Source organism: Palaemon carinicauda, chromosome 37 (assembly GCF_036898095.1).
Source record: "Palaemon carinicauda isolate YSFRI2023 chromosome 37, ASM3689809v2, whole genome shotgun sequence".
Lineage (NCBI taxonomy): Eukaryota > Metazoa > Arthropoda > Malacostraca > Decapoda > Palaemonidae > Palaemon > Palaemon carinicauda.
Genome location: NC_090761.1, coordinates 24,118,849 through 24,131,328, shown reverse-complemented (window position 1 = coordinate 24,131,328; position 12,480 = coordinate 24,118,849). Strand labels below are relative to the sequence as shown.

The 12,480-nt window shown below is 46.9% G+C and overlaps 1 long non-coding RNA gene across 1 annotated transcript in view; it reads right to left on the bottom strand.

The window, feature by feature from the left end:
• The window catches only part of LOC137629507 (uncharacterized), a 52,630-nt gene that overhangs the window by 16,158 nt on the left and 23,992 nt on the right, over positions 1–12,480 (bottom strand). Inside the window, exon 3 of the long non-coding RNA XR_011041523.1 lies at positions 5–115. This is a non-coding gene — a long non-coding RNA (uncharacterized lncRNA). The remainder of the gene's footprint in view (positions 1–4; positions 116–12,480) is intronic.

Genomic DNA, 12,480 nt, shown 5'->3' with positions numbered 1-12,480 from the left:
GTACCGAGATAGATCTTGCTTGCTTTCCCCCAGTCGTGTATCTCTTGCAGATATCTTGAGTAGTCTACACAATCTTGTCACTAGAGTTGGATGATTATTTTCTTGGAGGAAACGTCTGAAATAACATTAAACAAAATCATTAGAAAAGGACAATAAAAATATTTTGAAGCTTTCTGAAATAAAAGGACAACATTATTATTATCATTACTAACTAAGCTACAACCCTATTTGGAAAAGCAGGATGCTATAAGCCCAAGGGCTCCATAGGGAAAAATAGACCTGTGAGGAAAAAAAATGAAGAAATCAACTACAAGAGAAGTTATGAACAATTAATATGAAATATTTTTAGAACAGTAATAACATTAGGATAGATCTTTTATATATAAACTATAAAAACGGACTAACATTGGCCTGTTCAACATAAAAACATTTGCTGGAATTGTGAACTTTTGAACTTGCACTGTTTAGGAAGATCATTTCATAACTTCGTCACATCTGGAATAAAACTTCTAGAATACTGTGTAGTATTGAGCCTTAAGATGGGGAAAGCATGACTATTAGACTTAACAGCATAGCTAGTATTACGAGCAGAATGGCACTGTCTGGGAAGATCTGAATGCAAAGGATGGTCAGAGTTATGAAAAAGCTTATGCAACATGCATAAAGAAATAACTGAACAACAGTGCCAGAGATTAATATCTAGAAAAGGAATAAGAAATTTACTAGACCACAAGTTCTTGTCCCAACAAATTAAGATGAGACTCAGCAGCTGAAAACCAGACAGCAAAACAATACTCGAAACAAGGCAAAATGACAAATTCGGATATAATTTGTATTTTTCCTAACCATACAAACCTTAGCTATTTACATTGGGTTTACTTTCGGCGTAGCTGAAATGACGAGCCAATAGTTTTTAACGAGGGTTAACTACCCCCGCGCTAGTTAGCGGGGGTAGGGGAAGGGGTAGCTTGCTACCCCTCCCCCACACACAACGGTGATTTGCTTCACATCACTTAGAGATAGGACTTGACTTGGGGGACAGGGCTGGCGGGCAAATATGTGTAAATAGCTAAGGTTTGTATGGTTAGGAAAAATACAAATTATCTCCGAATTTGTCATTTGTTCCGTAACCGAAATACAAACCACGCTATTTACACTGGGTGACTTACCCCTTAGGAAGGGCGGAAAGTCCCCAGCCTTACTGACTTTGGCTTTTACCCGGGGGCTCCACCTCCCAGTGAGTAGCACTTGAGAAAAGGAGCCCCTGCACCTCACAAGTTCCTTGCTTCGCGAGGAACGTGTGGCCTACATAAGCTGTGTGTGGAGGAAAGAGAGTGACTCGTCCTATGAAGTTGACCTTGAGACCTTCAGATAGGAATCCAGGATAGGACGTTCCCAATACCACCTCGTCAGGGTATGGGGGACGCGACAGTATTAAACTTAATACTAGGAGCACAAGGAAGCATGGGTTACCTGCAGAGGTTGAGGTCAGCTATGCGGAGACCAGGATGCTGCTTCCCCAAGAGAGGGGAGGATGAAGAAAGAAGTAAGGGTCAGACATACTCTTTCATTCACGCAGACTAAAACCGGGTAACAACGCCCTCAACCTACTGCCACTTGTCCATAAAGGAGCCTGAGGTTAGACCAGCTGTTGTGCAGCCACCACAGGGCCGATAGAAAAGGTATCGAGGCTCCTGTGGGTCACGTCCTGCAGGTAATGGGCTGTGAAGGTCGTCTGACGCTTCCAGACCCCAGCTTGAAGCACCTACGTCACAGAGAAGTTTCTCTTGAAGGCCAGGGACGTAGCAATGCCCCTGACATCGTGTGCCCTAGGGCGACGTGATGGAGGAGGGTCTGGATTCAAGGCGTGATGGATAACCCTTCGAATCCAAGCCGAGATGGTATTCTTGGTGACCCTCCTCTTCGTCCTGCCTGTGCTAACAAACAATGCTCGCACTTGAGGATGAACTGCAGCTGTTCTCTTCAAGTAATACCTCAGACTCCTCACTGGACATAGTAGCAGCTGGTCTGGGTCGCTTGTTACAGAACGGAGACTCGCGATCCTGAAAGAGTCGAACCGTGGATCCGGCACTCCAGGCTTCTGAGTCTTGGCAACAAACTCAGGGACGAACCTGAATGTTACCTCCCCCCATCCCCTTGAATGGGCGATGTCATACGAGAGACCATGAAGTTCACCAACTCGCTTGGCCGAGGCCAAAGCGAGCAGGAAAGCCGTCTTCCAAGACAGGTGGTGATCAGAGGCCTGGTGTAATGGTTCGAAGGGAGGTCTCTTAAGAGCCCTGAGAACCCGAACCACGTTCCAAGGAGGAGGTCTCACTTCCGACTGAGGGCAGGTAAGCTCATAGCTACGTATGAGTAGAGAGAGTTCCAGCGAGGAAGAAATGTCCACTCCTTTCAGCCTAAAAGCCAAGCTTAAGGCTGAGCGATAGCCTTTCACCGCTGAGACCGAAAGGCGCATTTCCTCCCGCAGATACACGAGGAACTCCGCTATTGCTGGAATAGTGGCATCGAGTGGAGAGATACCCCTCCCACGACACCAACCACAGAAGACTCTCCACTTTGCCTGGTAGACTCCCTCAGAGGACTTTCGCAGGTGCCGAGACATTCTCTCCGCAACCTGTTGCGAAAAGCCCTTCTCCGTGAGGAAACGCTGGACAGTCTCCAGGCGTGAAGCCGAAGCGAGGCTACGGCCTTGTGAAAGATGTTGCAGTGTGGTTGTCTGAGTAGCTCGTGTCATGGAGGGAGTTCTCTCGGGAGCTCCGTCAGGAGCTGCAGAAGGTCCGGGAACCATTCCGCGTGATGCCATAGCGGAGCTATCAGAGTCATCGAACAGTTGACCGATATTCTGGTCCTGTTGAGCACCCTTCTCATCAGACAGAACGGTGGGAAGGCGTACACGTCGATGTTGTCCCACCGTTGTTGGAAAGCATCTTGCCAAAGTGCTTTGGGGTCCGGGACTGGGGAGCAGTACAGGGGCAGCTTGAAGTTCAAGGCTGTCGCGAACAGATCCACGGTCGGGGAACCCCACAAAGTCAGGACTTTGTTGGCTACCTGAGGATCCAAAGACCACTCGGTACTCACTATCTGCGAAGCCCTGCTCAGACTGTCGGCGAGCACATTCCTCTTGCCAGGAATGAAGCGAGCTGATAGTGTTATCGAGTGGACTTCGGTCCACCTCAGAATCTCTACTGCAAGATGGGATAGCTGCTGCAAAAAAGTACCTCCCTGCTTGTTGATATAAGCCACTACCGTGGTGTTGTCGCTCATCACCACCACGGAGTGACCCGCCAGGGTCCGTTGGAACTGTTGAAGAGCCAGAAAGACGGCCTTCATCTCTAGCAGGTTGATGTGCAGGTTCTTTTCTGATTCTGACCAAAGGCCTGAGGTCCTCTGGTTCAGAATGTGCGCCCCCACCCTTCTTTTGACGCGTCCGAAAACAGTGTCAACTCCGGGGGGAGGACGAGAAGATCTACTCCCTTTCGCAGGTTCTCGTCGACCAGCTACCACCGCAGGTCTGCCTGTTCCGAAGGTCCTATCGGGACCTGCACGTCCGGGGAATCGGATCCTTGATTCCACCGGGACTTGAACCGCCACTGCAGGGATCTCATCCTGAGACGGCCGTTTGGTACCATACGAGCCAGGGAGGACAGGTGACCTAAGAGACGCAACCACGATTGGGCGGGAAGCTCTTCTCGCCTGAGGAAGGGTTCCGCCACCCTCCTCAGCCTTGCTATCCTGTCGTCTGATGGAAAGGCTTTGTGGAGATTGGTGTCTAACAACATGCCTAGATAAACCAGTCGTTGGGACGGCTGCAGAGAGGACTTCTCGAGATTTACCACGATCCCCAGATCCTGGCAAAGTCCCAGAAGCCTGTCTCGGTGTCGAAGAAGGGTCGACTCCGAATCTGCTAGGATCAGCCAGTCGTCCAGATAACGAAGGAGACGGATGCCGTTCAAGTGCGCCCAAGATGAAATCAGGGTGAACACTCTGGTGAACACCTGAGGTGCTGTGGAGAGACTGAAGCACAGCACCTTGAACTGGTAGGTCTTGCTGTCTAGGCTGAATCTCAAGTACTTCCTGGAAGACGGATGGATTGGGATCTGGAAGTACGCGTCCTTTAGATCCAGTGTGCACATGAAGTCTTGTGGTCTCACTGCAAGTCTGACCTTGTCCGCTGTCTCCATGCTGAACGGAGTTTGCTTGACAAACTTGTTCAGAGCTGAGAGGTCGATGACAGGTCTCCAGCCTCCAGACGCCTTCTTTACAAGAAAGAGTCGACTGAAGAAGCCTGGGGAGCCGTCGACGACCTCCTGGAGAGCATCCTCCTTGAGCATGGTCTCGACTTCTGCCCGAAGGGCTAGCCCCTTTACTGATCCCATGGCATAGGAGCTCAACGACACTGGATTCGCTGTCAGGGGAGGTAGAGATCTCGTGAATGGGACGCGATAGCCTTGGCCGATCACAGAGACCGTCCAAGCATCGGCCCCTTGTTGCTGCCACCTGTGCACGCAACTTTGAAGGCATCCCCCCACAGGTGGACACGCGGGGCGACTGCCACTCCTAGCGTCTGCGGCCGCGGCCTCTCCCTCTAGGAGTCTTGCCTCCCCTGGAGGACTTACCGCCCCTCTTGACCTTGGCTGAAAAGGGCTGGGGCTTAGACACCACTTTCTTAGCTGCCGGTGCCTGCTTTGGTGTCTTGCGAGGCTGCTGTTGCAGTTGCTGCGGAGCTGGAGGCTTATAGGGCCAAGATGTAAGGGCCCTTTGGAGGAGTGAGTCCTGGCTCGACTGCCTCCACCTCTCAGCTGTGCGTTCCATGTCCTGTGGCTCGAACAGACTCCCCCCAAGGAGGGAAGCGTGCCTGAGCCTGCAGACATCCACGGCGGGGACCTTCGGGTGAATCTTCTCGGTCACCGCGTCACGTCGCTTCAACACCGAGTTGGCCCAAAGGTTAGTAACCTGATGTGCCAGGAACTCGATGGAGCGAGTGCCCGAGAGGAGGAAGGTCTCCAGGGCCTTCCTATTGGTCTCCTTAGACAGATCCTCAGAGCGCAATAGGATGCCCAGAGAACCTAGCCAGATATCCAGCCACGAAGTGGCCTGCATAGCGCACTTCGCGACCTTCTCATGGCTCAGGATCTCCGACGCCGAGAACGTCACCTGCCGGGCGGACAGCTTCTCAAGGGGAACTCCCCTAGCAAGCTCTTCTACCGAATGATGGATGGGAAGAGCGAGGCTAGACTCCCCCATGATCTCGAAGTACCTCCTCTGCTGGAGACGAGGAGGTGGGAGGAGTTTGTTCCCGGCCGAGGAACGACTGGAGGAGGCGAGACCCGCGAGTTGAGCATTGGCCCTGGCTCTGGCACTCTTTAGCCCCTGGGACCAGGGCAAAGCCGCGCTGGCCTTGGGGGGCTTCTGAGTACCGAACACCTGATCCAGGACCGTGTCCTTGCCTTCCCGGGGGGCGATCACGGGATCCATGAACCCGTTGAGTTGCCTCATCAGGCTCAGGACTTGCCAGAAGGCATGCTCCGACTCTTGCTGGTCTCCTCCCTGCGGACTGGCAGCTAAGTCTCCCGTCCCCGGAATCTCTTCCTGGGGAGATGCGTGGACGTTCTCCCAGGGTGCAGCTGGAACCTGACGAATTCGCGAAGAAGACTTCGGAACTGTCTTGGAGTCTTTAGGTTCCCTCCTGGGTGGGATACACGACCCCAACAAAGCTGAAAGAGATCATCATGAGACAACGAATCATTATCAATAACCTCCCCCGGGGGAGGAGGGGGAGCCGCCCCGCTATGGGAGGCGCCGCCCTCTCCCCCAACCCAAGGTCGGGAAACAGAATTAGGACCTGCGCTCCCACTCGGTGGTCTCTCCTTAGGAGCCAGACGAGGGGGAGCTTCGGAGGAGGTTTGGGCGCCGAAAGAAGAGTCCCTGAGAGCCTTCCTCCTTCAAGGCAACCCCAGAAGGAGAACGGTCTCTCTTGGACTTCTTCTTACGCCGGCGGCCAAACTTCTCTCACTGGGAGGCAGACCACTCCCTGCACTCACTACAATTATTTTCTCTATCACACCGTCGGCCTCGACACTGCGGGCAAAGGGTGTGAGGATCCGTATCCACCGCAGACATGAAAGTACCGCAAGGGCGACTGGCAATACCAGGGCACTTGCGCATGATGGATATCCAAGGGTGAGGCCAACTTCAAACACACACAAGCTGAGGAAAAGCAAAAAAGATTAAGGCTGTTTTCCTGCCAGGCCGCTACAGACTGTTCTTTTACCTCCCCATAAGTTTTCACAAATATCGGGTTTTATTAATTCTATGTTTTTGGTAAGTTCTGGTATTCAAAGAAAGTTTATAATAACATGTTTAACTTATGCTGAGTGTAATTTATCCCAATTTGTGTTAAAATATGTGAAAAATTACAAAATTACAAAGCGTGCATCCGAAAACAAGCTGCTGTCGTTGACTTCGGCGGATTGTGTTATTAAATTTAAACTTACCAAGACGATTCTTTATAATATATTTATTCTTTCACATTGTTTATTGACAAAACATATATCTGATGGAGAAATATAGGTTAATAAATAAGTTTTGATTCACATTACTTGGTAATCATTCGAGAACAATGAAGGTGTTCGGACAAAAATATTTCCGACCAATCAGGTATCAGGAACCTTTCCGAGCTAAAAGGGCACCCCTGTGAGTCAGTGCAAATATGCACCGCTATAAAAAATAGACTATAGTAGGTAGCAGGGAAGCACTGCTTTCCGGCTAACTCACTACAACCACACTTTGACTGCAGATAAGACTTCCAAGGGGTGGGCAATAGCCTCTTTCCAACTGGTTGGAACTTTAAATACCAGGGATTCCTGTATCTAAGCATGGATATGCATAATATGGGCATCCTGATACCTCGTTAACTAGTGGCAAGACAATGCTATTGGGTCAACGGTCTCTGCTAAGGTGGGAAGGGAGTGTAAGAACACCAACATGACCCCATCTAGGCAAAGTATAAGCAATAGGTTTGCAAATATATGCACTATGGTTTACCCAGGCACCATCTTACCCTCATAAGGAGGATGAGGACATAACAATAGATATCACCAGATATATTAGCAAAGCAGATAATAAATAAATATATATATATATATATATATACATAATATAATATATATGTTAAGTTTCCGCCGATCTTAATACAGTAATCCCATAACGGATACCCTGGGGAATGACAAAGATCCAGGTGCAGCTGAACAGTTCGTTGCGCTTGATCTTGCTATCTGATTGGAAAATATTGATAAATGTTCGTAAATGAGACCTACTTTTCCCTGATGACAGGTATCCCTCATGATGTGGATGGAAGAGTCCACTTGAGGGCAGAGTACCTATGTCAAGATAGGAGGGTTAAGAATAACCTGGTTTTCCCCAAGGAATACAGCCATCGACTGAGAAAGACGACATGATAATGTGTTGAAACCAGGTTCCTATTTGTTGGGTTCCTGGCATTAAATGGCATGAAACCGAGAATGTCCTTTGAGAACGAAGAACTATCAACAGGTTCTGTATGATGGCAAGTAGGCCTTGGTACTCTTCATGGACGTGCATTTGCCTGCGAGGGTATAGCATGCAACTGGCGAAGCGGACAGCCTTCGTCGAGTATTAGCTTGCTTAATCGCCTGCAGGTGTGTCAAACAGTAACTTTCCTGACTCAGGGTAAGAGGTTGTACGTGAGCTTGAGCATTGTGAACATGTTTCCGTGTTGTGAGCAACCACGAGGAAGCTCATGGAGTCGTTTGCGAGAACAACGTGTGTGCGACGAAGTGCAACATCGTTGCCCAAAAGAAAATGATCGTTGACAAGCCTAAGCATTGTGAACATGTTTGTGGGCATGCGTGTGCCTACGAGGAGCACATACAGCTAGCAAAGCGATCACACCTTTGTCGGTAGTAGGAACTTGCTTGCCTGCCTCATGGACGGAATAATTGTACAGTACCTGTAAGTAAGCGAATACTTGTTTGCTATCGTTCATAATCTTAAGCATGAGCTGATTCCACTCTATCTAGAATAGAGGCTTAAGGGAATAACCTTGAAGGGTTATCACTCACTAAACTCATTGTATGGGTGCTTCGAAGAGCTGCAACAAGGCCCGATGAATCAACCACTTGTTCCAAATCCCAAAGGGGGGATCTCCAGAGGAGAGGAGAACCTTGTTTCACGGACAAGAGAGGCACTCTACACTTGGTGGAAAAGCTCACTGCTTCAAACACTGATGGCAGTTTGCATAATCAGCAAGTTTAGAAGACTAACCTAAATCAGCTTCTGGGTTACCCTTGTAATTCAGCAGTAGGAGGTACGAGAGAAAATTTCGACTAGTAACTGCGAGGAGCACCAGTTGGAACTGCTATCATTCAAAGACCTTCAGGGTTATCCTCGTACCCAGCAATAGGAGGCACTTGAGAGAAAACTGTGACTGGTAACTTCAAGTAGTACTTGTTGCAACTGCCCTGGTTTATAAGCCTGAGCTGTAGGAACAAAGGGACCAGATGCAGAGAGAGTTGCAGCTAAGGGCATGAGAAACTCTGTTGTGCATTACTTCCAGAGGTTTGGAAAGGATGACTGTGATCAATCCCTGGGGAGGTAGATGTGCACTTAACTATAGTACTATCAAAAAACTATTCCTTAGTGGGAAGACCCTAAAGCTCCCAAAAAGGCAGGAGTTGCTGCAAGCAGCACCAAGAGAGACTCCCCCTGTGGTAGATGACACTACTTCGCTAAGGGAAGCAACACTGTTTGCACCTAAGAGTTGTCCTTAGGTCAAGCTGCCATCCCTCTCAATATATTGTCCTCTGGAGGAGAATGAACGAGCAGAGTCAGAGTGGAGGGATTGAGAAAATATGGAGAAAAAAATTGGAACTTCACCTTCGAGGTCAACACCAAAGGAGAAGAATCCCTTTAGACTTCTCCCTCTGTCATCTACCGTACCTCAACCACTCATTACAAGGAGAATCCTCTGAGCAAGAGTGACCTCTGCAAGAAAAGTTCGAAAAAATACAGAACATTGACAATATTAAAGTTAAATTTACATAGTCTTCCACTTCCAAGTTTATTAAACAATCTAAGAAGCAGACTAGCTCTAATGCTAACACTTCTGCCCCAATGCTAAGTTATAGGTAGTAGGTTGGCCAGGGTACCAGCCACTCATTGAGATACTACCCCTAGAGTGTTATTGGGTATTTTTTCTGGCCAGTCAATACTATATTGAATCCCTCACTTTGGTTATGGCTAATTCTTCCTTTTCTTATACATACACCGAATAGTCTAGCCTAGTGTTTCCACTTTCCACATTTCCCTCTATCCTCATACACCTAACAACACTGAGATTACCAAGCAGTTCTTTGCTCAAGGTGTTAATTACTGCAATGTAATTGTTCAATGACTATTTCCTCTTGGTAAGGTTCGAAGAGACTCTAGCTCTGGTAAGCAGCTCTTCTAGGAGAAGGACACTCCAAAATCAAGCCATTGTTCTCTAGTCTGGGAAGTGCCATAGTTTCTGTATGATGGTCTTTCACTGTCTTAGATTAGAGTTCTCTTGCTTGAGGGTACAATAAGGCACACTATGTTATTTCTCTTCCTTTTGTTTTTTCAAGTTTTTATAGTTTATAAATCCATCCATATACCAAAGGCACTTCCCCCAATTTTGGGGGGTAGCCGACATCAACAAGAAACAAACAAAAAAGGGGACCTCTACTCTCTACGTTCCTCCAGCCTAACCAGGGACTCAGCCGAGTTCAGCTGGTACTGCTAGGGTGCCACAGCCCAACCTCCCACATTTCCACCACAGATGAAGTTTCATACTGCTGAGTCCCCTACTGCTGCTACCTCCGCGGTCATCTAAGGCACCGGAGGAAGTAGCAGGGCCTACCGGAACTGCGTCACAATCGCTCGCCATTCATTCCTATTTCTAGCACGCTCTCTTGCCTCTCTCACATCTATCCTCCTATCACCCAGAGCTTTCTTCACACCATCCATCCACCCAAACCTTGGCCTTCCTCTTGTACTTCTCCCATCAACTCTTGCATTCATCACCTTCTTTAGCAGACAGCCATTTTCCATTCTCTCAACATGGCCAAACCACCTCAACACATTCATATCCACTCTAGCCGCTAACTCATTTCTTACACCCGTTCTCACCCTCACCACTTCGTTCCTAACCCTATCTACTCGAGATACACCAGCCATACTCCTCAGACACTTCATCTCAAACACATTCAATTTCTGTCTCTCCATCACTTTCATTCCCCACAACTCCGATCCATACATCACAGTTGGTACAATCACTTTCTCATATAGAACTCTCTTTACATTCATGCCCAACCCTCTATTTTTTACTACTCCCTTAACTGCCCCCAACACTTTGCAACCTTCATTGACTCTCTGACGTACATCTGCTTCCACTCCACCATTTGCTGCAACAATAGACCCCAAGTACTTAAACTGATCCACCTCCTTAAGTAACTCTCCATTCAACATGACATTCAACCTTGCACCACCTTCCCTTCTCGTACATCTTAGTTTATAAATGAAAAATATATTTCAATGTTGTTACAATTTCTAAAATATTTTATTTTATTTGTTCATTACTTCTCTTGTAATTTATTTATTTCCTTTCCTGACAAGGATATCTTTCCTTGTTGGAACCCTTGGGCTTATGGCATCCTGCTTTTCCAACTAAGGTTGTAACTCAACTTGTAATAAAAATAATAACAACAAGAATAATAATAATGACTGCAAGTTCTGTGGTAGGAAGCACCAAGGAGAGCTGTCCTGCTTATGGCCACAGGAATGGGGAGATAGACAACTTCTACATATTCTGCTCTAAAAGAAAGTAAAAAGTTTAAACTATCAGGAAGCAGCCTCCAGTGAATCTTCTCATGACTCTGATGACTAGGAAGCATGGCTGGGAGCTGAGCAGAGTACTGGCGGATCTACTATCAGTAAAAAACAATTGCCAATAACTGCGATGTCAACTTTGAAATAGATGGTGGAGCTCAAGTTAACATTATCAAGCAAAAATATGTCATCAAAGTCAAATGAAACCTGCCAAAATAAGCCTGATTTTGGAATCACACTTCTGAAAATCACTGGGAGAAGCTTATCTTGATGTGAGTAACACAAAGACTGGCAAAACTCCTAAGACTAACTTTATTGTAGTCTCCAACAAGTTCAACAATCTTCTTAAAATTGTTTCAGTGCAACAGATGAACTTATTAATAATAAACAAGGACAACTTAATGTGGGATAAGTGTCAGTCTCTGAGCTTGGTGATCTAGAAGTTCACCTCTACACGGAAAGTAATGTTCAATCTCTTGGTCTACCTTGTACAACCATACCTCTTGTTCCAAATGTACAGGACCGTGTAAAACATGAACTGGATCATCTGGATTTGATCAGGGTGACAGACCCACTGAATGGGTATGCCTGATGGCAGTTGTTGAGAAAACCAACAGATCTTTGAGGATCTGTATAGATCCGTAACCCCTCAATCTGGCTTTAAAGAGGGAACACTACAAACTGGCTACCTTTGATGACGTTATTTCTCAACTCACCCATGACAAAATCTTCATTTGCCTGGACTTGAAGAGTGCATTCTGGGCTTCTGGCATGCCAGACCTACCTTCTCTCAGTGTGTGAAAGAAGGCATGTGTGTGTGTGTGTGTGTGGGGGGGGGGCTCATTTCAGTGATCTTTGCCTTCTCCAAGTTATCTAATCATGTTTCAGATAATGCTAGCATATCCAAATATTTCTCGTTTATCAATTCTCGAATTTGAATAGTTTTATTACCTACAGATTGTATATTTACATAGTCACAGTTTATGACGTCCTTAGTAACCATGATCAGTATTTTCTGCTAGTGTTTTCAATTCCAAGTCATATGCTTTGCAGTCTCTAGAATTTACTATGTGATCACTTGGTTTGTTCAACTTTATGCAGTAAATAAATTTTTACACTTGGGAATTACACTCCTTGGTGGAATGTTTTCCTGAACATTTCCCACAGACTTTATCACCATTCTTAGACTTGCAATCTTTTTCAAGATGTCCATACCTCTGACACTGGTAGCAGGTGATCACGTGGTACCTATTACGTATGTTATAAGTACCCCATCGTAATGAAACTTTGTCCCCCATTACCATGAATAGCCCTCCAAACTTCAGGATCACATTTCAGCATGAAGTGGGTGGTTCCCCACGCCCTCCCCGAGGCATTTTTCTTCAGGACTACACTTATCTTCTCTTCTATATTTTGGATTTGGTCCAGGCAGCAATTTCTTTGAATCAAAGCATTTACTACATCATCTTCATTATTGTACACATTGCATATCATTATTTTTGGCTTTAGTTTTCCGATTTTTCTCGTTTCAGTGTCAGCCACCAATGTCTGAATTTTGTTTGCTGCCTCTTC